The sequence below is a fragment of the Mycetomoellerius zeteki genome, unplaced genomic scaffold (genome assembly GCF_001594055.1).
Source record: "Mycetomoellerius zeteki isolate Tzet28-1 unplaced genomic scaffold, Tzet1.0 scaffold51, whole genome shotgun sequence".
Taxonomy (NCBI): Eukaryota; Metazoa; Arthropoda; class Insecta; order Hymenoptera; family Formicidae; genus Mycetomoellerius; species Mycetomoellerius zeteki.
The window spans coordinates 221,331-249,244 of record NW_017257512.1 but is presented as its reverse complement, the minus strand read 5'-3'; the positions used below and the strand labels follow the sequence as shown (position 1 = coordinate 249,244).

General features: G+C 36.2%; 1 protein-coding gene across 1 annotated transcript in view; it reads right to left on the bottom strand.

Annotated features, from left to right (window-relative positions):
- Positions 1-2,810: 2,810 nt before the first annotated feature.
- LOC108727578 (uncharacterized) overlaps positions 2,811-27,914 on the bottom strand; it is a 49,432-nt gene continuing 24,328 nt past the window's right edge. Inside the window, exon 4 of the mRNA XM_018455741.1 lies at positions 2,811-3,056. The gene's annotated coding sequence lies outside the window, so the exon portion shown is untranslated. The remainder of the gene's footprint in view (positions 3,057-27,914) is intronic.

The window sequence follows — 27,914 nt, the reverse complement described above, 5'->3', positions numbered from 1 at the left end:
CATCTCTTTATAAAGATTGGCAAGTGCCAAACCCGGATGTTGCCGCCTCGAGAGCGTATCCGCACCCTTTATCCTCTCTTCTGTCTCTCTTTCTCTCTCTCTTTCGACACCTTCTTCACCCGCTTTCTTTTTTTATTTACCCTTTATTTGACGCTTGACACGCGACGCGCGTAATAGAATAACGGCCTTCCCGACAACGGAAGTGGCGCGCGACGATCTCCTCTGACGGAAGACAAACTTCAATCAATGCCGCCGGAGACAAAAGACGTTCGAGAGCGGAAAGACGACAACGCCGAGGACGACGGCAACGACGACGGCAACGGGCTGCTTCACGGATTTATCTCATAAGTGCCGTCGATTTCCCTCCGCTTTCAAACCTTTCCGCGAAATTTCGCCGGAACTCCGTGTCGAGAAAGATTGGCCAGTGACGCGCTTAGCTTACGATATATTTTATGCATATCGAGTGATTTCAGCATACTTTCTTTGCACGCACTGATCTCGAACGAGCACGGGAACTTCACAGACGGAAATTTCTTCTTTTTTTTTGTAGATTTGCCTCGAGAATATCTCACGAGTATTTATAAGAATTTCAATACGAGAATTGTCACTGATAAATTCAATATAAATGCGAAACGTTGGCGGTATGAGTGATTTATTCGCTTGAATATTTTTAAAGACAGTGGCAAAAGTCTCGCGTGCACGAAAAGAAGAATTTTACTGAAATATCTAAAAATGTTGCCAGATATAGATCTGAAAATAATTTTGTGGGACTATTAAAATAATTATGTGAGACCTTCAAGCATATGATGAAAAAGCTGCAAAAAAGTTTTGACGTTCTAGCAACTAATTTGAAGTTATTAGAGGTATTCCATATAATTATTTTAATGATCTAACAAAATTATTTTTAGAATTATACCTAGCTAAATTTTTTGATTCTTCAACACGAAATTGTTCTTTCCACGCAGACATAAATCTTTTTCTTTCAATAATTTTCTCTGTAAAATATTAAATATTCATCACAATTTTCAGGAATAAAATTATCGAAATTATATATATATTCAGGAAAAAAATGTTTTTTCAGTTCTTTCGATAAAATGAATTGAGCCAAAAGTTTGAAAAAAGATTTTATGTGTACGTTTTTAAATCTCAAAAATTGTGACGTGCGTTTAATCAAAAAGCTTATTTCCTATAAGTTCTCGAAATGTCTGCAGCATGCTCACGATAATATTACTCTTTGCAATATTGTATTAAGACAAATTGCCAACACGTGATTTACTAGCTATTGGAGATCACGCTATACTAGATGAGAGAAACTTTTAATCTGATTACTTATTTGCACCAAGAATATCGAGTATGATTCCTATCGTCTGAAATTTATCTCTAAACTTCTTATCTTGATTTACCTCGACTCTACGTTTGCCGACAAAAAGCAATTGCTGCGAAAGGATTTACTTCAGATTTTCCAGCAAATTTTTGTCAGTCACGACGTTCGCAATGAAATATTCAACTTTTGTAAGCAAAATGTTTCTTTTGCTTTTTATCTAATTTTTATTCCATTATATACTTTCTTCTAACTTACGTTCTTTCTAACTTATGTCCGCGTATTTCTTAGGTCTTTTAAAGATTGAAACAGCAGGAAGTAGAATTATGTATACGTATATGAGTTCCAAGCAAGCTTTTAATTCAAGACCTGACTCCGGCAATCCCCTACTTGCAGCTGCGCGCCTTTAGAAATACAGAGGCGATAGAGCGTGCATGGTTTCTTTCAAACTCTCTTTGCAGCGACAATGCGCATCTGTCCCTCAGGGGTACAATCACTTTCGGAACGTGTCCAGCGTATTTCTTTGCATGTCACGCGTCGTGGATCGCGTTTATCGAAGTGCACTTCAGCGTGACGCGAACGTCTCAAATCGTTTTTCATCGGATTCTTAATTCCGCAATAGAATAGGAGGAATGAAAGGAGCAGCAACATCAGCTGTGAATGAGTTTGTGAATTTATTCCACGCACACGAGCGCGTCCTCTTCGCGAATTTGTGATGGCCGCTTTTAAAAGTCGAGCCCACACATGTCTCATATACGTTTGGCTCTTCTTACAATTAGTTGGCGTCGCTAAATGTGTTAGTCACCGGTAGGCATCTAACGGTTAATTTTAATATTAGGAGTCCAGTAAAACAAGTATTAACGATAAGAACAAGCATAGAAATTGCAATATGAAAAATAGAATATAATGGCATTCCCGTCCTGTAAAAGTTAAAATAGAGTGAAATAGGCTTTTTATTAATTAATTGAAAGATTACAATTAACTGTAAGAGAGATTGATGTATAAAATATGTCCAGAACAATTTACTTGCGACATGTAAATTGTGGAATATTTTTGTCGTCGTCATATCGTTCGGCAAGCATTTGAAAAACAACCTCCTGTCTATTGCAAAACAATTAAATATCCATATTTGCCGATAGTATACGATGACGTTAACTTTCCAGCTTTATTTCGAACGTACTATTTTATCGTAATGCTTGACGTTTACGTCGACCGTGCTGGTTAGAGGAGAACAAATAGTTGGGTAAACTGCGTGCTTGTATGACAAATCTGTTTTTACCGAGTTATAAAAAGGCGCAAAAATACATATATATATATATATATATATAAAACCAATCAGTCGATTTTGCGAGCGGCCGCAGATATTGAATTGCAAAAAAATATCGAATTGATAAAATAAAATTAGATGTAATTTTATTTTATCATCAACGGCACGCCAAATACATTTAAATTTCTGATATACACGGTGACAGAGAATTTATTTGTTTTGTTATGAATAGATTATATTTCGTACTTTATATCCGATCGGATATTTTATGTTCCTCCGAGCAGGAATTAATTACGTTTTGGTTTCATAAGATCGAGGTGCCATCGAATGGAAATATATACATCAACTCATTCTGCGTAAACCTCGTTTTCCTCTATCCATTGCTGCACCGAAAATCGCTTCGGGGCTTCAACTTCGCTTTGATAGCTTAACCGCTCGACAGGCAGAGCATTTCTGTCGAATTTCATTCTAAAAATTGCACAGTATTTTTTTTTTCAACAAATCACTTAATTAATTTTCCGTTTCTAAATAAGTCGCAGATAAAAAACATATTGCGCGCTTAGGAACGTATGCAAAATCGCGCGATTCTAAATCCGGAGAGAAGAGTTAAATTCATCGGGGAATCACCGCCAAATCTGTGTTAATTCTCCGCGGTTACGCGAAATATAAAGTTTAAGAGCCGTTTTACGCAGTTAAAATGATCTCTTTATCCTCCCCGAGAGATTTTAATAATATTTTGTGTAGTAATCTCGCGGACGTTCGCCGTACGCGGATATACGGATACGACCATTTTCTCTCGATCTCGTTATTTCCAAAGTGCAAACGCGGCCGGACGGCGATACGTTTCCCGCGATTTACGCCCGGAATAACGCGGACAGATCGAGCCATCAACCAGGGGACGGCGCATTAAAAACTTTAAAACTTGCCCCTTATCATCCGAGTGTATTCCGGGATGCATAAACGCGCAGCGCGTCCGCGATGTGCACGACTCTTTCCACTGCACGAGAAGAGATCCCTCATAACTCCCGCATTTCTGAGCGTGTGTTGGTGTATCCGTGGCTGTAACTTTTGTGTACAATATATATATATATATATATATATATACGAAAGAATTTCAGCCAGTGTCTACGGGGGGAGGGGGAAACGACGACGAGATGTGGGAGTGGGTTAGATGGGTATTTTACGTTTGAGGGGTTAGTAAGCCCCTGATGTATTACTGACTGAGCCTGCGGAGTCAGCGCTGCCGGTCCAACAAACCGGACAATCCGATTTTTTCCTCCTCTTCTTCTCGTTCTTGCTTTCTATCGGTTCCCGTGCTACTGCTCGGAAAGGGACCGGAAAAAGGAGGATGGATAGACTTGACTCGACTCGAAGATGGAAGAAAGAGGTGTTCCTTTTTCTTTTCCTCCATTCTGTTCCGTCGTCGCGCATTTATACGGTTTGAGAGAGATGCCAACAATTTTTTCGAAAACGGTACAAATTGTAATCCCAGCCGATTGCTGGGATATTAATTACGTATTGTCCTAAAGAAGTATAATACGTTCGACTAATTCTTGCAATAAAATCTGCTGAAATTCTCGCTATGGGGAAAACGTCAATTATTTCTGTTTTCCTTTAGCACGCTCGAGATTCCATTAATTTCATTTCCCAATCATTAATCACATGCGACATTATAATGATTTGTATGCCGCTTATTTTTATAATATATTGATTATTATGAAAATCACGGACAGATTAATTATGTAACAAACATAATTTGACTGTAATGATTATCATGCGCTTTCACGTTGTACGTAAAACTATAGTGTGTTGAGACCGTTACATTTCCACCTGAATATATTAACATGTATTAATGAAGAAATATTTTGCTATATTATTATTGGACAATTATAATCATTCATTAGGATGTTCACGCGATTTTGGTAGAGTAGATAACCAAAATTCAATGTATATGTACACAATTGTAATAATTAATTAATAGCAATTTAATATTTGATGTATATGATCATCTTTGCGTAACAAATCGTTTGTCCGACAAGGGTTATTTTATATATAACCTAATTATAATTATAATTAACTTTTCGGCGATCATAAAAGCAATTAAAATTAATTTGTATTGCGAATTTTTATAATGCATTGTTTTTAATTAAAAAACTTGAAGAAGAAATTATAAACAAATAAGGGATACAACAAAACAAATGTAGAATTTTTATAATAAGAGTTAAGACAAATTACCACCATATATAATCATTAACTACCTAAATTAACTACCTAACAATTATAATTTAAAATTAGATCGACGAAAAAATCAATTAAGAGAAACAACGTTATTTCTGGTTAAAGCGGATCTTAGTTTAATAATACCAATATGCAAATTTTTGCATATATATTTTTTCAGTTTTATAAATTGTACGCTGATTCGATTTATTAGACTTGAAATGCAGTTATAAAACTGAAAAAATATATTTGTAAAAATTTGCATGTTGGCATCATTGAGTACTAACAATAACGCTTTGATTAAAAATAAGATTATTTCTCTTAATTAACTATCCAAATATTATCTAAATTGATAACACTGACTTTATCATATTTAGGTTGGACGCTACAATTAGATGTACAATATTATATTTAAGTTCACTTGGCTATTATATGACTTAAGCAACCGATTAAAATTCGTTACTTCACTTGTTTAATTCTTATTATAGAAACTTTAAGCAAAAATATGATACTTTCAACATCACATAAACAAATAGTAATGTTTATATTTCTATCTGGTATCTTAATTGTAAACAGTCTTTAAATTTCTTTGATGGTCTAACGAGAAAATATACGGATATGTATTTTCTTGGCTGAAGCATTTTAGCTGTAAACGTACCTTCTAAGATAATTAAACCCCAAATCTCATTTAATGAGAATCCACGCTTCTGGAATGCCTCGGCAAGATGGCACGTTGGGGAAAACACACTTGCGGCTGCAGCAAGCGCTTACTTTTCTTAATTATATTGGTGTAATAATAACAATGTAATGTAACGAAAAGCACATCGCGCGATTGCCTTATATAAATTTAAAAATATTAACTCATTTTGTAAACAGCAAATATATATATAATGAGAAATAATTCTTTCGTTCTTTCGAATAGTCACGACAGTATTTTCAATTCATTAAGTTTATTTGTATCATTCTTTTTCAAGAAGAAAATTTTTGAAACGCGAAAATATAATTACATTCTTTTTTCCTTGAAACGCGCTTCGTCTCTCGCATTCCGAGCAACCGTTAGATTTTACGCGTTCGAGCGCTACGACCGCGCCTCGTTGCTCGAATTAAATACCTTTCCCGTAACTTGCAAAGGGCGACGACACTTCGATACGAATTTGTCGTATCAAGAAGGATCGCGATGGAACACAAAGGTTGCCGGAGCAACGAAGTGCTGGAACTCGCGCTAGGACGTAGGTGCCATGTAAGTAGAAAGACTCATTATGTAGTCAGCGCGCGCGAGAGATGTCTTCAAAGGGCGGAACCCGGTTAGGTACTTCTGTGAATCACGGAAACCGAGGTCAGGTACCGTCTAACTCCGTCGGCAACCAGCGACAACAATAGTAGAGACACCACCCGGTTCTGGTTACCTTAGGCTCATTGTCACCCAACGGCCGGCCTCGATCAGGTAGCCGAACTTCCGTCGCGGAAAAGGAAGTTTGGTTTCGCAATTCCGCGGCGAACTTTGGTCAGAATGCAATGGAGGAAGGTATGCTCCCTTGTCTCGGTCGACGAATCTCGACAATCTCGCAAATTGACGCAGAATCAACATCTGCTAGATAGAGAACTACTGAGGTTGAATTATCGGTAATGTCGAGCTTCAAACTGCAAAAATACACTGTATATAAATTATATGTAAAATTACAACAATTATAGTGTATGACAGTGTACATATCACTTATTAAAAAAATGTACAACAATTGGTACACTTACAAAAAAAGTTATAATAATTATAACTGATATTTTTAGTATAATTGATATTTTTAGTCTAACATATAAAGATAGGTATATTTACACAATTAGAGATAAAAGTATTAATTTTTATTAAAACCTACAATTTTATCTTTATTATAAATTGGGTAATTTTTACACATATTATTTATGTAATTTTACATATTTTTTTTACTGTGTAAAATAACATACATTTTGTAATTTTACGAGGCATTTAAATTAATTAACTCGAAATTACTGAAGTAATTTAAGATTCATTTCATTTTAATCGTAGCATTATGATTTCCACATTTCATACGTGCGAGCAGAAATTACAAAAATTTCTCGTCCACCACAATGGATTTAGCGACCACGCTGGGGATAACACAGACATCGACCATCGCCCGAGCGAGTGGCAGAAAATCTGTGCCGGCAGGTGAGACGAGCAGGACTGGCCGCCTTGAATTGGATATTGAAAGTCCGCGAAGTATTGCAATCAAGATCCGATTAATTGCGTTCCTTTGATTTATACGCGGCTCTCGGGCGAAGTTATATAAAGTTAATCCTGGCGATTTTCGAAGAGAGGGGAGCAAGCGAGAGCAGGAGAGTCGGAGAACAGCGTCGTTGCTGCAGCGACAGTGCCGTCTGTAAAGGATGTGCGGGGCTAAACTGAGGCTCGAGTGGCGGAGATCGGGGGGGTGGCTTTTCAACTTTTTCCAGGAGCCTCAAAGAGAGTGCAGCTTTTCAAGGATTGGACGTCGATCGCGGGCGCCAGGTTGCTGACTTGAAGGGAGACAGAGAGAGAGACTTGACGGAGATGCGGCGGAAAGTTGCCTAGATAGGAGCAGCTTTCTTAAATTTCAGTGTACAAACGTCTCGCCGGAGGAGACGCGAAACATCTTTTTTCCTCGTGACCTGGACGAGGAAAATGTTTTCATGTAGTACATAGCAAAAGCGACAGTATTATACCGTGTTGCGACGGAGCGACACGGTAACTGGTAACTGGTTGAGAATTCCACTTGCGCAGAGACAAATTTACTTTCAGAGGCAATTTATTCCGCAACGTGAAATGCACATGCGCACTTATCACTGAAAAAGTCTGATAGTAATAATAATTTAAGCCCAGATGATGATTACTATAAAGTTTTGCTAAGATAATTTCAATGAAATGATTAATATATCCAACAGAATTAATAGAAGCCTATAAACTTTTGCAAAATACAACAGTACTGACAGTAAATATTAAAATGCATTCATTATAATGACATTAATATAATGTTTAAGAACAATGTTTAATAAAAGTTTTTGATAAATGCATTTGATGAATATAATTTAAATTCCTAAAAATAAGTACATACATATTAAAATATAAAAATATTCATATAAAAAATTATAGAAGATTTATTAAATAGGTTTAATATAAAGAAAAAAAAACTTGCTATATTATATTATAACTTAAACTTTTAAAATTTAATATTAATCGTTACATTTATTTAATATATTGATTAATAAATAATGTAATTGTAACGTGTAATATCTTACTTTAGCATTACAAAAAGGAAATTTGTGGTCAGAATCATCGATTATAGGAATATTATTTATAAGATGTGATGGTTGAAATGTTAATGACTTTTTTCTTTAATTCGAAAGATTTAGTAAGCTCCACCGTCACGCGCCGAACTCTTAGACGCCGCCTGACGATCCTGCAGAACAAATTCCGACACAAAGGACACTGTGAAACCAGCCGTGTAATTTCCGGCATTTACCGCGACACGCAGTAATGCTGCTCGAGAAATCGCGCCGTAGCAGGAATGTTAAGTATTCCATGGCTCGGCGCTGGACGTTATAGAGACCGTGCTTGAAATTCAATATCGTGAAAACATGTCGCCAATATTATGATATTTCTAAATTCATAATACCGAGCGAATAACGTGGCAGAGGTTGACGTGGAACTCAAGGCCGGATGGCAAAAGGGTGCGGGGATGGGAGACGAGACGGAGTTGAGAAGGAGGAAGAAGAGAGCCCGGAGATCATGGTCGCATATTGAAAGATACCTCTAATACCGAGTCACGGCACTCGAAGGCTTCCCATGATGCAACAAACATCCTGAATATACGTTTAATATCCACGTAGACGTTATTATAACGGGTGTTTTCAAAGTTTCGCAAATGGATCCAATTTAAGTTTCACATTAGCGCGGGTAGTATATAACTGATGTATGCGAAAATGATAATTACATGTCCAAATGGCCGAGAGTTTAATTTAAATTTAAATAACATTACTGACTTCCTTTCGGGAGACATATACGATAGCAAAAATTATAATTACAATCGAGAAATTTAACTACTTGTCTACTTTCGAGAGTTTGAAACTCGACTCAAAAACTTAAATATAGTAATACATTCTTTCTCTTTTATTATGTGGCGGACATCCGGATTGTAACATCAATCAGATCCAACTCACAATCAGCCAAAAGAAAACCCGATTACATCAGATAGAGTTCCCCATCGGGGCGAAAGAACTCAACCCTCAAAAGTCGCGACACGTCCTCCTCTCCCTTCGAGCGGTTAAATTCAATTTATCCGTCGTAGTACACAAGAGAAGACGAGGAAGGACCGTGGCTATTTCACTTGACAGATGCCTTTATAGCTGAAACGTGCCGCGATAATGTAACACGCGGTAGTGGGTAATGGAACTTATGATATATCATGGCGACGAAGAGAAAACCGCGTGGTCGCGTATAGAGAAGATGATCCCACTCCTTCGCTCTAACATCGTAATATTTTTCTGTGAAGAAGCGGGAAGAGAGCTTTTACTCAGGACTGCGCCGGGACGTATATATAAATGTGTACGTATATATCCGCTGCACTAAATTAAATACGTCAGCGATCCACGACTCTTCCTAGTACGTACTTATCGACGTTGCGAAGGTCGACAAAGGTGAGATTATGCACGCTTCATGGGGAAAAGAATTTTTCTTGACATCTTTTTTTATTTTTAAATTAAATCTGTACGTGGATGTGCGACGTAAACATCCGTATTTAACATTTTGTAACATATAGCAGATGAAAATCTATATTCAGCTTCGAATTTGATCTACCTTTGTTAATGAAAGATCCTCAGACATTAATTGATCTGATATTCTATAATTCTTATAATTGGTCTATTATTCCATAATTTCATTACACTATATTAATTGATGATTTATAAAAATTACTAACAAATACTTAATTTAAATGTTAATACTAAGGCAAATCTTAGGCAAAAAGAGTATCATTTTCTTCAAATCTTAATGTGTATCGACTTTAGCATGCACCCCTCTCAGTGTAAGATTTTAAAACATTTCCTTTTTTATAAACCGGATGTTTAATGTTATTAGATCTGTGCTGTTCAGAATTTATAATTCTGAGACTCTAATTAACTTGAAGTATAGTCAGCGTTATCGCCTATTACCTTCATTATCTATTATTTATTATAAAAAAGAAAGTACTTTCAATATTAAAGTATTTTTATATTTAAAATCTAAGAATTTGATTCTTACTTTTTATTCACATGTCAAAGAGATTTTTTTCAATTATAATATATCTTGCCATTGGCAACCAATGAAACTATAGATGTATGATATATTATTTTTATATTTTAAAGTTTTATTCAAAAGCGATATTATCTTAAAATTATCAAATGACGACAATCTCATTTTCTATCTAAATAAATTTAAAACGAAATCTTATCTAAAACATATTTATGTGTAATTTATCTTTACCTATATAATTTTAATTATCCAAGCGCAATACTATTACGTACGATATGTACCATCTTTTTCATTCGATAAATACTAAATTATTTAAAAAATAATCTCGCGTTAATGTATTGCAGCGTTGAATATAAAATTGGCTCTTAATTGAAAGTTCTAATTATTTCAATTGTTTAATGGATTAATACAGATACTCGTAATGGAATCTCTAAAAGCCTTTCATGATCGTCTGTGACAACGACGGCGGAATCGTTAAAAAGTATCCGGTGAATGTCGACTGGGAGATAATTTTACTGATCGCAGGAAGGATACCGGGAGTATCCGCCGTTCCGCGGGTTATGGGTTGGCGGAAAAAAAGGAGGGTGGTTTCCGAGTGGGGAACACATCCACGGAACCGAGCCTAATGGGAAGTGGAGGCTTAATTACAGGTTGAGGCGGATATTAAGGGTATGCACGGCAGCACGGTATAAACGTTGCAGCTGTCGTGTGTGTCTATCGACCGAAATTGACTCGAGCACGATAGACAGAATGAGATGAGAGGAGACGCGCAGGGACAAAGAGCGAAAGGGTGGAAAGGGATAGAAAAGGGATGGAGGGAGAACTTGCGAAGATGGTCGCCACAGTGTTGCACGAGCTGCATTAAAATGCCATAATTCAAATTCACCTGGCAGGTCTAAAATAAACCAATTAGGACGTTCCACATAAGCGGATATTAAGATGCTCATCCCAGATATATGCGGCCTTGTGTGGATGGCGGTTAGGTGGTGCATCGTCTCTCCTTAAAGCGCTCCCGTACACGTCAAAGGAGCCACGCGTGTACACACGCGTTGAATAACGCTGGACCGTTTATCGAGGACCGTATTCTCGCTCTCGACCCTTCACTAGGACGCTATGCGATACGAGAGAGCTGATGAACCGCAGTGGATGCGCTCTGCTAGCGAAACTAAGATATTACAGGCATATCTCTGTCGCGTAATCCAAGTAACAAGAGTAATGAACGCTTCGATATACTGTAAAGTGATGAGCTATTTAACAATTAAGAAACGATTTTGCTAAAGTATTAAAAATTTATAGATCTAAAAATAATTTTGTTGGACTATTAAAATAATTACATAGAAATCTCAAGCATGATCAATGCTGTAAAAGTTTTGACATTCTAACAATTCTATATAATTATTTTGACATTACTTTCCAACAAAATTATTTTCGGATCTTAACACACAGGTTTAAATATAATAATAATAAATTAAAAATCTAGTATTATCGTTTCTTAATTCCTTTAAAATATTATGAGTTCACATTTAATATCAATAAATGAAATATATAACATTCGGATATTATAAAGATTTATCGAATGAAGTTCATTTCATTTTAATATCTAGAATCCAGATATTAAGTTAACGAGAATAGCTCCTTCCCAAACATCCGTTTAAGCGGCTATCCACGACGGTTCCCCGGGACCTCTTTAGATTCTGCTTTGTGTACTTTGTGGTTCTGTCGGCCGCTCAGTCAGGGTCTGGTGCATAAACGATATCAGCAAATCCGATCTGAGATCGTCTGAGTCACGCGACAGGCGTACTGCGCGGACTTCAGGGGATTCTGCCGCGTGACGCGGCAGTCATTTTATTTTCTATGCAAGAAAATGCAAGCATAATCGCTCAAGCTCGCGATGCGCCGACATGCGATGATATTCCTTCGCGTTCCGACTAGTTTGAAATTCTATGCATGCACATAGAAGACAATGAATATTCAATGCAGCCAAAGACGGCGGATAGCAATTCAATTATGCGGTTCGATAACCCGCGTGCTATTAATTATCGAAAACGACGTATCTCTGAAACGTTTCGGTGCTGACGAATATTTTCACATGTATTGTGGCTTTTGGATCCACGATGATTTCGCACGCGAGATAGGTATGGTACACGGAAAGAACGGTTTTGCTGAAGTATCTAAAAATTTAGCTAGATACAGACGTAAAAATAATTTGTTAGTTTAAAATAATTATGTAGGACATTCAAAATGGTTGCTAAAATGCGAAATTTTTATAGCATTACTCATTATGCTTAAGATTCCTACATAATTATTTTAATGGTTCAATGAAGTTACTTTCAGCTTTATATCTAGCTAAAAATTTTTGAATATTTCAGCAAAATTTTTCTGTGTAGAAATTTTTCAATCTTTATGCACGACGATTTTCCTTTGTAACACACGATATTTACAAACGAGTTATTCATGCCTCGGCTCAATTTTCATTACTTTTACAAGTATATAAAAATTATTAAGTGATTCTTATATGTACTTTAACATCTTTAGAAAATATTTATAAAGTTGTATTAAAAGAAAGAAGAATAGATACCATTGTTTAGCCATTTCTATTAAAAAAATTTAGCTACTTCTATTAAAAAAAATATTTTTAAAAATGCGCAGGACATGAATGATCCAATCGTGTGTATTAAGAGATAATTTAACGTGATTCATGAAATTTCCAATGACTCTCGTTTTTTGGCGACAAGCCATCAGAGTCGAGCCAGAGTAGAAAAAGATCACCGGGTGCAGGACAGAAATTAGGAGGGTGAAACGCGAAAGGATCGCGCCATCGTGGCGCTGGCATAAAGAGAGGGTAGAGAAATGGAGAGGTGGAAGGGCAGGGATAAGAACAAGGATAAGGAAGCAGATAAAAATTACAGATCTGGGTCATATATTCGCCGTTGAGATGGTCTGCCAGTGACTTCTCCGCTCGGGAGCTCTTGGCAGACTCACTATTCCGCAGGAGTAGTAGCCGCATACGTCAGACAGGCCTACATATGCCGTGTCCTCGACTACAGCGTGCGAGAACCCGGATTGTCTTACCGTCACAGACAGCCGTTGTTCGTTAAGTCGCCTTCCTCAGGGCAAATAAAATACTCAATGCACATTTTGTATAGCAAATACGGCAATATATATAATCGGCCAAAGAACATAATTCTGTTAAATTTTCTGCTAAAACATTTTTTCTCATATTAAGGCCGAAATTAATTGCAAATAATTTCCAGTCTTTGATTGAAGACTTAATTAATTACAGATTCGTATTTTGGATTAATATTTCATAGGTCTGTTTTACGAATGTGTTTGAAAAATTTGTTATTATTCACGATTCATCTCTAATCAGTCTCTAATCGTTAATTATTAACTTAAACAATCATAGATTCGAATATGATCTTGACCATAGTTAATGAAAGTTTATCTGTTTGACATTTTGTTTAATTTCTAATACAGTATAATTATTTTAAAAATATCTATTTAAAATATAATTATTTAATAATTTTTATATTATGAGTGACACTATAATTATTATATGACCGAAAATGTATTAGAAAAAAATGATCACATATTAAGTATTTTATGCACATAGAGTTTATTATTTAAATAATAATAAAAATCTACGATTCATCGATTTGAGATTGTCGAAATAACAAGTAACTCAATCAGCGTTTCACGAATTAAAAAATATTTTTAGACTATGAATTCTTGTAAAAATTAAATACAGATTGACGAATATATATAATCCCACTTTTATTAAACAGATTATTCATCAAATAACGATTAACCACGAATACCAGTCTCAAATTCTTGACTCGAATTAATATACGGAATATTCTGTTGAACTATCGATGATATAGTAAAATATTAAATAACACATTATTAATATCGTATAAAAGATAAGAAAATATATGCGATTATGTAGTTTTAATTTTTAACATTGGTTTCCTAATATTTGCAGAAACTCATTCATGCTTAAGTTAAGTCGTAAATTACATCGCCGCAAAATTTAAATCAACTGACAAGTTACTATGAGCAAGAATTAATATCCTGTTTCAGTAGAATATGAATAAATTTTCCGTTATATGGAATTTAACGGGATCTGTATTATTCCAGTGTGTCTAAGATTAATAAGCCGCATTTGTCATTCGTCTCTGTTCTTCGCGAGGCTTTTAAATTTCCGCCATGGGCTCGCATGCCTTTGTACTCATACCAATTTACCGCGCCACCACTCGAAATGGAACGAAGATCTGGATATACATACCGTGAGTATGTTTCGCATGTTTAAGAACTTGTAAAAGTAAACGTGACAGCTTGACGGTAAAATTCTTCGACGGGGCGACACACAGATGGCAGAAGGAAATAGATATATTTGTTGGCCATCGGTACGATTTCGTAAGAAGGACAGACTTCCGCGGAACGCCTCTATCTCTTGCCAATTTTATTTTCTTTTGTTACGCATATATGTCATGGACTAGTTACAACGCATACATATATGCAACAAATATCAAAGACTCGTTTTCATTCATTATTCCTTTGATATCTGACAGTGTAAAAAATCGGATCGGACCGATAACAACTTTCTCGAGAACATGTAAGACATACCGCAATCGCGCTGTGCAAATCGTTTTCCCGGTTTCTAATTTCTTCGTTAATGACTCGGCTTCTTAAATCTATCTATCGCGCCGAAGTCGCGTACCCCATGTACCGGCTGTATCTCGGACACCTTATATATCAAAGTCGAAGTCGTTATTCGACGAGCAGAAAGATCCTTCGGGACGCCTCTGAGTCTTCTCTGATAAGCGAGGCGAGTAATGAGTAATAGGCTGCTTATTTTCTCAAAGTTCTCTTCGCGGAGACAAGGTAGGCGAACGCCTGGCGTTAGGTGGAAAGCGACAGCGGGGGTCGCGATAGGGAGAACGGCGGAGGGTGGTTGGAAGTGCCAGTAGATAATACTATTAATTTACTTCCAAGAATCGTAAAATTACGATGAAACTTTAAATTGGATATTTTATCTGAGAATCTCACGCCGTGCGCTCGCCGCTCCGGCTCGTACTCTTTTCCTTTCGTTTCACCCCCGCTCGCTTTCTCGCACCCACGCTACCCAGGCCCGGCTATCTCTCTTTCCGCTCTTTCTCGATTTATCTATCTATCTATCTGTCTATCGCCGTCTCTTTCTCACCGTCGGGCTTATACTTCATCCCCTTGTTTTTCCCTTCCCTTTTTAGCTCGGCGCGCACGCCATTCAAGGGAACAACGTTTCCATTGAACGAGCTGACTAACCAATAGCTCTTATCTAGGATATATCGTTCGCGAGTTCCTGTAATGTGTAACGCGTACTTTGCAATCTTCCTCCTCTCTCATGACGGTAATATGAAAAGTAAGAAAATAATGTACAGGAGGCGTCATTCATGCCTTTCCATTTGAAGTTGGTTCTCCATTTGTACAGCTTTGGTCATAAGTATAAAGCACCCCCACAAATTGACGTAAACGTTCTACATTTAACGAAAAATAAATTAAAAAACAGTTTTATTGAAAAATACTTATTTTCGTAACAATTTTAATACTTTGTTAGTTTCCCTTTAGCTTTTATTACCGTCTTTTCCAAAAAAATGCAATAAATTGAGGGCACTTTGTACTTATGATCAAGGCTGTATGTAATGTACATATGTCACATACACATGAAAAGAAACAAGTTTAAATGAAAAGGCATCAATGACGCTTTCTATTCAACTACGCACAAACAAAGGGCAACTGCGTGGCTATTGTGTCAATTAATCCGCTTTGCACTTGTGCCGTGTATACGAGTATACTCTCTCAACTCCTGTATTATCTAATTGTTACAATTACTCTTTTCACTCGACAATCCGCAAACCGGAAACATTTCTTACCACGCAGGCCATGAAATATTTGAATCCAGAGGAGACCATAAAGCACGACACGTCGTTGGAGCTGGGTTAAGAGGCGGGCCGGGTCGATGAGATAATCGGCGAATTAACCATTCAAATCGACGGAAACGGAAGGGCGTACAAATCGCGCCGCCACAGAGTTAAGCTCCAATTCATCCATCGTTCGGCGCTTATTCCATGAGGTCCTCCCCCATCAACCCCCTTCGCTCGCCGTTCGGGAGCTACGTGAGATCCGGCGTCACCGTGGGGCTTAAAGGATTTGGAAGTGCGAAAGGTACCCTTCTCTTTTCCTCATTCTCTTTCTCTCTCCTTCGGTGATCTCTCGCTACCTTTTTACGTTCCCCGCAAATTTACCATATTACTCGCGAGCCAGGTTCATGTAATAAAATTTGTTGGCCGTAAAACACAATTTCGTCGACATAATAATGCAACATAATGCGCTTCCCTTCATGTGCTGGACCCGACTCGCGATCGTACGCGCATCGCAAAATTATGCTGTACGGTCGTCTTTCCGGGAAAGTTAGCGAACGTGCCGAAAAGATAATTCGATCGAAGTGGAATCTATTGTGTACTTCGGTCTATCGCATCGTGTAAGTAACAGATGCAAATTGAGTTCGAGAATATATTGATGACACAAATCCGCGGTAGAATTTCATAATTGTACTTAGTTACTCGCACTATGAATATCTTGCTGTATCTCCTTTTAATACTTGTTTATTAGAAATTTATAAAGGCATAAAGGCTAAAGAGGAGCTATAGAAAAATTTTGTACTGCTTAATCCCAATTTTCCAACAATTTATGAACGCTCATTACTAATTTTTGCGTTAAAAATAATTTTTTATGAATGATATTAATCTTCCAACTGTCATATCATTGAATTATATTTTTATTTCCTTCGTCTGCAATCTGGATCTTTGTACAGCCCAAGTTTTTTTATTGTTCAAAATGCTTTCAAAAAATGTAGAAGAATTCAGGATTATATGTTTCAACATTTCCATTATGTAACCACAAATATTACAAGAGATTTTAGGAGGAAAATCGCGTCCTCCTTTATTTCGCAATTTCGAAGGAATTTGAAAATGAAATTTCGCTTGAGCCAAAAATGACCCAGATTGCAGACGGACGGTTAACATATGATTGTTGCGAGTAAAAGAATTACAGATTTTCACTTGTAATCTGCACGATGTAAAAATAAAATATAAAATATTATAAATGTAAAAAGTATTATAGAATAAATAAATGAATAAATTTTATAAAATATTTGTGTGTAAAATTATATATAAAAATGCTACAAAAAAAATGTTATAATACTTGTAAAATTAACAGATGTTTATTGTATCATGTTCGATAAATCCGTTCATATTTGAATAAGAATAAATGGTAACGAACAACATAATCAACGAAAGTTTGCAACCTGAAAACTTCTGCATCTCGTAGCTATACAGCTTCATTTCGCCATGTACGAAGAGAATAATCGGTCCCTTTAATAACAATTAACTTCGTGGATGAAATACTGACTGAAATTATGAGCATTTAGTAAATTCGTGATATGCAAATTATGTAAATTATTTGATCAATCTTTTCCTGTCTGACGTAAATCTTTCATTATTATGCACTATTTAAAGGAGATGATTAAAATTTATTATTACGTGAAGTAGGGGAAAGTTGCCGAATGCGTACCACTTAACATATTTTTTATTATATTTTCCATTTGGCACTGTTTTATATGCAAATGAACATTAGATGTATTGAATTTATGAATGAAAACAATTAAAAATATAAGATTAATAAAAGAAATCATTAACTAACACCTAATAATTAATTAATACCTAATTTTAATAATTTATTGAAGAAAATCAAATATTTTATAATTATTAAATAACAATAATAAAAAATCAAATAACACAAAAATAAATTTGCTTATATTTATTTTTACACTTGATATTTATATTGATATCAATTATTAGTTTTATTATTGTCAGTTATCAGCCTTATCTTTTGATGACACAATTTAGGAAACTTGACGAATTTTGTAAAAATATCGATTTAATCTTATTACAATGGTTGTAAATATGTATATACAGTGAATGTAAAATATACTCTACAATAAATCTTCTTTTATAAAAATACAAAAATTTATAATAAAATTGGATTATCGCGATGTTATCAGCTACATAAGTTGATTAAAAATTAATATCAGATGTACCTGATTTTTTAAAACGCTGCTAACATCCATAAAACAAGATGTAGGCTATTGTATTTTTGTCTATATTACTCATTTCTCCATATATTCTATATTATTACTAAATATTGCCTATATTAATATAAGGCCTATAATAATATTTGCCTATATTAATATAAATGCCTATAATAATATAAAATATTGATAAGGTACGATTTAGGCGACCAGTACGCATTCGGCAACTCTCCCCTATTATTACGTGAAGCTTCACTACTCGACGGGATTAATGATTTTATTCTCGTCTCAATACATGAATATATTAATGAGATATTTATACGTGTCGTATAATGAGTTGGAAATTAATTATTTAATGGACCAACGTGCAGCCGCAGAAGAAAAGTTCTTTCTGTGCGACCGCTTTTTGCCCATTTCGCTTTTACATAAATCAAGCGTTTTTTTTCACAAATCCGATCTAACGATGCAGAATAAATACAACGAGCGTGACGAGTATCCAGCTAAGCGTCCTGGTCGCTGCGCAACGAATGGCACCTCCACACCTCCGAAATGAACCGCAGACAAGTAAGCGACGCTCTCAGGCCCTCGCCTCCTCGCGGCACATTAACCTTAACGACCTTTTAGCGAGTTCTTTTTTCAAGCGTCGGAGGTGGGCGGATTTTTTCCTGCCAAGTCCCTGAGATTGCCGTGTCGCCAGCTCAGCGCCTCTTAATGTTAGCTTTTTCCTGTCTCTTTTTCACTCCTTCCCTTCCTACTTTTCTTGTTCTCGTCCCGTTTTCCTTTCCCCTCCATCTATTCCGAAATACACTCGAATTTTGATGCACTACTTGAGGGCTTTTTGTTGGTGTCTCGAAAGCACACAGTGATTACAGAACGACTCTTTCAAGACTGGACGAAATCGTGTCGTGTATGTGCCATTTGTCTCGGGAGATTTAAGGCGATCGTTCTCGACGGATCTCCGCCGACGGCGAAATATATCGTCCTGTTGGTTCTTCGCGAAAGGGTTGTTGATACGGCTCGTCCAGTACAGGCAGTGTAAATTACAATTTCAAATTATATTAGTCTCGGGCAAATAGTTCTGCCTTAGTTTGCATAGGGAATGAAAGATATACGAATAAATATAACTCGCTTATAGAGGTTCAATAATTTCACCGCATTCGTTAAAACATCTATGAATTTTAACGTTTTTAACGTTTGATATTTCTTCATACTATCGGACGTATCTTTGTCTTTGACGAAGTAATCGCAGATGTTGAACATTAAAGATCCTCAAGTAAGCGATTGAACACCATTTAGACAACTTCTAACTGGTTCGCCATATTTTTCAGAAGATTTAAAATAGAACGAGATAAATGCATGAAACAGAACAAGATGAGTTCATTCTACCTTATGCGTAATCTATCTCATTCTATCTTAAGCAAGTCCTGAAAAATATGGCGGACTAAACGTATAGTGTTCAATCACTTGAAGATCTCTAGAGAATATGGTTACTACCTCTCCAGTTTTCAGTCGGAGACTGACTTTTTGACTAAATTTCCGACTAACAAATTTGTGACAACTTTTTTTTAAGCATGTGCCGATTTTTCTCCGGTTTTTAAAAAGATGTCTCCAACAAGAGGGACAAATCTGATCTCTTTTCATTTCAATTTTGGCAATTTTGACAGTAATTATCGATCTCGAACAGCTTAAATAGAATATAGGAGTCAAATAATAATATTTTAAAGATATCATTATGACCTTGTTGGTCACTTATAAATTTATTTTTAAGTATTAAATAACGTCATGATGACATCCTAATGATATAATTATGACCTAATTATGATTCCGTGTCCTACTTGGGAGATTAGTATGATCTCCAGCAGGGGAACGATTGATCTCCAATGAAACACTAGTCAATAGATGGTAACGTATCTGTACAACCAGACCTCCAAAGGAAGTTTTAAAGATGTGTATGTTCAAAGGATGAGAAAGCCGTTCCAGGACGTCCCTTGGATAAAGTGTGCTGTGTGGAGCACTGTGGTTACCAGAAAATCCCATGTAACGTGGAGTTACAACATTTTCTAAAACGATTTCGCATATAACGTCTAACCTAGGTCTTTACAACCTTCTTCGCGGACCAGCTGAAATTTTTTCCCACACCTCCGCTTCGCCCTGGTCGGAATCTCGTTTGCAAGATACGCGCGCGGAATATCGAGGAACGTTTCGTCGGAGACGAGGATGGACTGCTCACGAGGATCGAGCTAGAGTTAACTCCGACACAGTGACTTACGACGATTTGGGGCAATCGTGTGCGACTAAACGGAAAGCATGCCGTATACTTCGAAAAATTCTCACGAGTATGCCAATTTAAAATGGTACGCTAGTCGATTTTCAACGTGTATGAGATGAAACCAGAATTGGCCGAAAACTATTGTTAACAACGTTATCCGCTATTTTATTAAGTAGTACAGCGTAGCACACACACACACACACACACACACACACACACACACACACACACACACACACACACACACACACACAAATTATTTTATAATTTCACAATGTTGATTCGACCATTCGTCCGTTCAATTGTCCATCTGCAGATTTCTAAAAAAAACCAGCTTAACTTTTTTAAATTCTCTTTTTAACAATAGACATTTAAAGACTTTAACTCTACCGAGATAAAGTATGAATATTACATATATGTAAATACGATCAATTGATCGCAATGGGGTCAAAGATGAGTTAAAACAGTGAGATTTTTAGTAATATAGAGCAAATCAAACAGAGTTTAAAATGTTAATTTTAAGAAGTTGTAATGTGTCATATTTTAACATTTTTTAACTAAGTTTTTTCAACAGTTATAGATTTTTCGTACTACTTACATTAGTTACACATCTGTATTTATCGCAAAGAGTTTATGTTAGGGAATGCATCAAAATCGATAAATTAGCAAATTAAAAAGACAAAGGAAAATATCCATGGTGCGGAAGATAAGAATAAAATCGCGTTTACGATAAGGCGGGATGGAAACAAACATGTAGAAATTAAGCGGCGCGATTGCATTTCGTGGTATTGCATGTGATGCGGAATTGCGCAATGAACGGGTTATCGCCGCATCTCCGTAAGTCTGCGTCGAGGGAGGATAGTTGGTGGAGGTAAACGATACCACGAAATCACGGTTCCGGCGAGAGCAGACTCGAAATATCCAAATCACGGGGGAAGAGGGTGAGAGCGGCAACGATAATGATGATAACAGCTGAGGATTGCATGAAAATGATAATAACGAAAAATCGACGAAAGTAAGGAGCGATTAACCCTTCAGTGCCACTTTTAGGCCCGTTTCTACCAATGCAGATTAACTTTAACCTCGGTTCAACTTACTCTTCATCTTTTTCTTATTCTTAAAACTAGAAAAAGATGAAAAGTTAATTGAACCGAGATTAAAATTAAACTGCATTGGTAGAAACTGGTATAGTACCAAATTTTTTTTACATTATAATCTTTTTATTAATAAACCCTTTATAACGGAAATGTAACTAACAAGGAAACCTCGCGAAATGTCAAATTGTCATTTTAATAAAACTTTTACATATAGGTTATATAAATAGATAAATTTAAAAAATATCAGTTAGTGAAAAAATAGTTTAAGAGGTGAAATCATCCCTTATAGATACAGCCATTTGACTTGCCTTATATTATTGAAAAAAAATTCCATTGGTCTTAACCTTCGACCCCATTATAATCAACCGATTTATCTCAGTGAAGCTAAGATCCTTAATCTACTTGCTGAAAACAAAATTGTTAAATACGATAAAGAAAGCCATGATCGGTCAAAGTTAGATGTTTCGAATAATACATTATATATTCTTTATTAAATCAATTTATTCCAGATATGATTACGCGCCGATAACATTCGGACTTTCAACACAATCATTTTGAAACGCTAATAATCCCCCCTAAATAGATTAAAAATTCGCGTAATCATTTCATTCGAAACGTCTAACTTTGATCGATCATGGCTTTCTTATCGTATTTAATGTATTCATACATACGGTCGTGACTAAAATTCTTATAAAATTTTAAAAGTTAAATCGTTTTTGAGAAATAGGACAATTAGATGGATGAATTGTTTTATCAGTATGATAAAACATACAGTATAGCATTGGAGGATTAAGCAGCCAACATTGATAAATTTCATTCCAGATTTGATAAGGGAAAAACTAGCGAAACTAAAAATTGCGTAGAAAAATTAGGCGCAGAGTAACGGAGTAAAAAGCAGAAGGCGAGAAGCGCAATTAATCTTCACCCCATCAGAATCACCACATCTGTTCTATCATAAAAGTTGTTACAAAACTCACGTCTACGGAAAGAGCGAGTACCGCCGGGGAATCTTTATGATCCATTCAATGCGTCCATCCGAAACGAAAGAACAAAAGGTTCTACGGTAACAATTTTGCACGAAAAATAGCCGCGTTTTCTTGCCTGGATCAATATAGGCATATTTCAATTAATCGATTTCTAGAATCCGCGAATATGCGGAATGGTCATGACGATACGCATCGTTTACGTAACTATACTGCTATAAAAAAAAATACACATACAGTGTGTCAAATTAATCCAGTTGCAATCGGTCGCGTGACATCCGTGTTGCACGTGTGCGAGAAGCATAACTCAATTTTCGATATGCGGCTTAAAAAAATATAATAACGACACGCAACGCGGTCGTATGTAGTCCGTTTTATCAAGCCATCGATTTTTTATAAACCTGCACGATATATATCCGGATTGATTATAGAACAATAACGCTGGTTTGCGCGAAAAACGCGATTCAATGACAACGATGAACGTAGTAAAAAAAAAATGCTAAAATAGACGTTGCATAATTCCTAATGGTGTAAAGTATTCTACATCAACATGGAGAAATTTATATCTCTAGATTTGAAAAGATAATTTGTAAGTAAATTTTAATATGGATCTTTATATATAATATAAAGCAATATGCACAGAAATGAATTTCTGCTCGCAATAACGAGCAAAATTCAGAATGTAAGATGTCAAATTATTTATTAATCTAAAATTAAATAATAAAAATAAAAAGAGTGCTGTATATTTCGACTAACGGAATCTTCTTCAGCAGTGAAAATGTTTGAGATAATTTGTAGTTTACAATCTAAGCAGTAAATCATAATATTTAACGAAACAGGATAAATTAAAAATATAAAATTATATATAGATGTTTTCTGGAAGTAACATCAACTATCGTGATATATGACGTTGCATGCAAGATGAATATCTCTTTGTTAACAAACGTACATATTTCATGGAATTATATATAGAGAGAAAAAGAGAGAAAAAGAAAAAAGAAGTTTTTCATTGAGGAAATATGAAATATAAAATATGTTCGTTTTAAATTATGGTCCAGAATCGATTTTAAAGTCGAAAATGTGGATTAATACGTTGTACGTATAAATAATGACTGGTGTTGATTATATAGAATTATATCTATTTGAATAAATATTTTGCTACTTTCAGAATTATAATAAAACTTCGTTATCCGTTTCCATCGTATGCAATGAAGATTAAAGATATCAGAAATAAAAGAAAAAAATCCATTTGATGATTAATTGAAGCGGATTTTTCTGCTTAATAATGCAAAATTGGAAAAGTTATAAAAGTAAGTACACTCTAAAAAATGTCGGTGTCATTTTAATATCGATGGTGTGGAATTTGACACCAATATCTATATAATTCTCACCATGTTGGTGTAAAATCAACACCGTTTGTTCGGTGTGAATAATTCGCATTGTTCCGGTGTGAATTTTCACACAGAAAATAAATTTTTTCACGTTAAGGTATTTAACCTTAAGCATTATTATAATCGATTATGTCAAACGCTTTTTCGGCACTGCGAACACACTCATTATCGAGAAAACCGTGGTTAACTTGACACGAAAATGCCGAGGATGACATGAGGTGAAAATTCACATAATTTACTAGCGTTTTCCGTATTCTCTCGACGTTAAAGATCTGGGCGGTTTGGCGCGAACATCAGACAAAAGACACGAACTAATGTAACCTCAAACGCTGTAGTGATTGGTTCTTTGAAGTCACGTGTGGTGCAGTCACACTGCACGGTGCGAAAACAAACAATGCCGCATCAAAATTTGACAACCGCGTTTGTCGTGTGAAAGATTTACCATATTTTGGTGTTAAAATTCACATCAAATTATTTAACCACATGGATATGGTGAAATTTCACACACCGCTATTTTTTAGAATGTAGTTATAATTACAGTTTTTTTCCTCTCAAAATAACTAGTTACCAATAAATAAAATTAAGTTAAGTTACAGTTATAGATGAAAAAAAGAAACAAAGTTACGTTACAGTTACTAAAAAAAGTAACTGTATTTGTAACTTCGTTACAAATAAGCCTGTTTCTATACGTAAATTTTTAAATAAAATTTTTAAATTCCGTAAACTGCGTGCCGATTCAATTTATCGGATTTGAAATGCAAACATAAACTGAAGCTGGAAGTGATAAAGGTGTCAGATTTATAGTGTTTTATATTGTTTCTTCGCGAGTGAAAGGAGAAAGATACGAATTGGATATTAATCAACTGGACTAATTACGGTTCTAATTTACCCTCGTTCGTATCATGGGCGTTAACCGGGCACCCGGATAGCGGAGTATTGACAGCGCAATAGTACACAACAGCTTACACGAGTAGTCACATCCGGCGATCAAATGTTCCAATACTCAACAGTGCCTATAGCGGAACTGTACGACCGAAACACGGCTGGCGACAGCAACAGTCAAAGAATTATATTATCCTGTATAGCACAGAAACCTCCAAGGAACCTAAAATGCCATCACACACATTTTCCATAATCATAACCGTAAGAATTAACTAAATACGATCAAAAATTATCAAAAATTTTCAGCTGTGATTGGCTAATTCTTATGATATTTACGGTTACTATTATAAAAAGTATGTGTGTGTGTTAATTCTAAAGACATTTAAAAAGTATTCCTACGAAATGTTTCTAAAGACGGTCCTAGAGGAAGTCCATCAGATAAAGTGTGCTGTGTGAATTCTACGGTGGTAGCGAAGTGTAGCCATAGATAAAGCTGGGGATCAACGCAACGCGACACGAGCGAGCGAGCGAGAGCACGCAAAAAGAAGTCGAAATTCTGCGAAGTCGGCGAATTTCCCTATCTGCCAGCTCAGTCCTATCGTCGCAACCCCTTCCTCCCTCGTGTAAATTTTCCATGCGAACGCTGCTTGCGTAAACTCGCGCGCGAATAAATTCATTCGTTATGAGAGAGAGGCAACCCCCTCAGCTGAATCCCTCTGCGCGACCGTGCCATTCGGACGTTATCGTACGCAGCGCGTCGGAATTGCTTAACGAAACGGAATCGCCTGCGCGATTCGTCCGCTCCATCCGCTCCGTCCACCTCTTCATCCCTCGTTCATCCCTCGTCAACCCTTCCCCTCTCTCTCTTTCTCTTGTTCTCTCCCTTTCTCTCTTTCATTTTTGGCGCCGTAGAAAGCCACGCTGTAGAACTCGGCGAACCCGTCCGGCGAGATTGGAACGCGCTACTGCCATTCGACAACAAATTTTAATTATCATACCGCGACCAAGCCCACCCGCCGGTTAAATTAATCGCGACGCCCGCACCGGGGATACCGGAAAACCAACCAGCCTGATATACACGTTCACCAAAAGTGGGCACCGCAATATTGTAAGCGCTCCTTTTCAGTTGCGTCTTTCATAATACAGAGTGTATACAATGGACTTTTGACATTTTTAAATTCAATGCAAAATAATATTAAATTAATAAAAACGTAATAGAAATAAGAACGTATCGCAGATATGTATCTCTTGGTAAAGATTGTACCTTTTAAAATTATTCTGTGATGATCAAATAGCAAAATGCTATTACATAAAAAACAAATATAAACTATTTTAGGTGTAGTTTACGTTAATATAGAAACATTAAGTATAAAGTGTTTTGTCAGAGTTAAATTGTAGCTAAATGTTCACACACATTTATGTAACATGCGCGGTAACAACAAGTTAAGCATTCTTTAAATATAAGCCAATGTTCTCATCTTTATATACATTTAATTTTAATCATTTTATTATAACAAAATACTGTAAGCTGAAATAAAATAAATTCTATTGTATCGTTACAAATTACCGTTATTATTTAAAATAACAATAATTTGTTATATCAGCATTTCTTTTAATTAATAAAACGTTACTTAGATTTACTTTCTCAAATTGGAAAACATTAATGCGAAATTATGAAACGCTCGAAAATTTATTTTATCTCCTTTGGAATCAGAGTTTCTCTTTTTTTTATTGAAAAACTTATTTGTTTGATTCAAATGAAACTTAAGGAAAAAAGTATCTACAACAGATATTTTGTGGTAACTTTTCCATTATTTCTCTCGCCATAAATATATAAATGGACCGCAACTTGCCCCTTGCTCTGGTCTCCCTTATATCAAAGACGTACTTTACTCCACCAAGGTGCCGAATGTAAATGTTTTGTGCAACCGAACTGTGACCGCCATTAACATCATAACTAATGGCATGTTGCAGCGTACTTAGTGCGAAGTAAAATACCTACCGACTCAATATCCTTCATGCCACTAAAGGTACTCACGTAAAAGTCTGTTAATTTTTTGTAAGAAACTTTCCTTTTCTAGAAGTTATTCTTTATAAAAAAAAAAATACCTAAAAGTTGTGCGTTTGTTTTTTTATTTCGCAACATTTTAAAATATCGGAGATTCGTTCAAATGTACACCCTGTACATTTTTTTCTACTTCTTCTGACGTAACATGCACCTTTCAAAAATTTTCTACGAACTTGGCTCAATACACGCGATGCTCTAAAAATGCCGTCCCGAGATGTATGCTGCATTAAGAATCCGTTCTACTTGAAGAACGAATTGCCACGATAAATTTTTCATCCTCGATATTTATTCTTTAGCGTTCCTTGCGCTCTCGCTATTCGTATTATTGTCGCTTTCAGGCGCCCGCGGCGCACTACTGATGGCGCTTACACAATAGCATGGAAATGGAACGCGGCAAAGGTGAAAGAAATCGTAGAAATAACCCAATACGCGCGCATTCGCAGAGTCGACGCGGATTTATCCGTCGTAGCAGAAACAGCAGCATGAATTTCGCGTTTAGGTCACAGTCGACGCGCTTCATTTGACGCAATCAGGGGGTGTACGCGCATATCCCCTTTCCGCATTTCGCGACGAATTAAACATTATTATTCATAGGGTCGTGCCATATTACGACGAACGAGTTCTACCGTCTTGTTGCGTGTCGGGAGTTGCGACGGACGACGGCCACGTACGCCGGATTATTAGATACGGAAATAAGAAGAGCAGTCGTGGGGGCGCGTATCTAAGGGAGGTGGATGGAAAATGTCGCGAGAGACATGCGGACGCCATGGAAAAGATGATGTCATTAAATCAAATTATTTACCGTAGCGCGCGATCGAAGCCGTGATTTTATACGTGATTCTCAAGTGCGACCTCTAATTCTATCCTCCACTATCCTTCGTGCACTTTGGAAAATGAAACTTAATTCGTGCGAGAGAAGTCTCTCTCTCTCTCTCTCTCTCTCTCTCATCACGCATAGAATTTGAAAGTGAATTACCGATGATTTTATTTTATTCCTTAATTTTATCTCACGT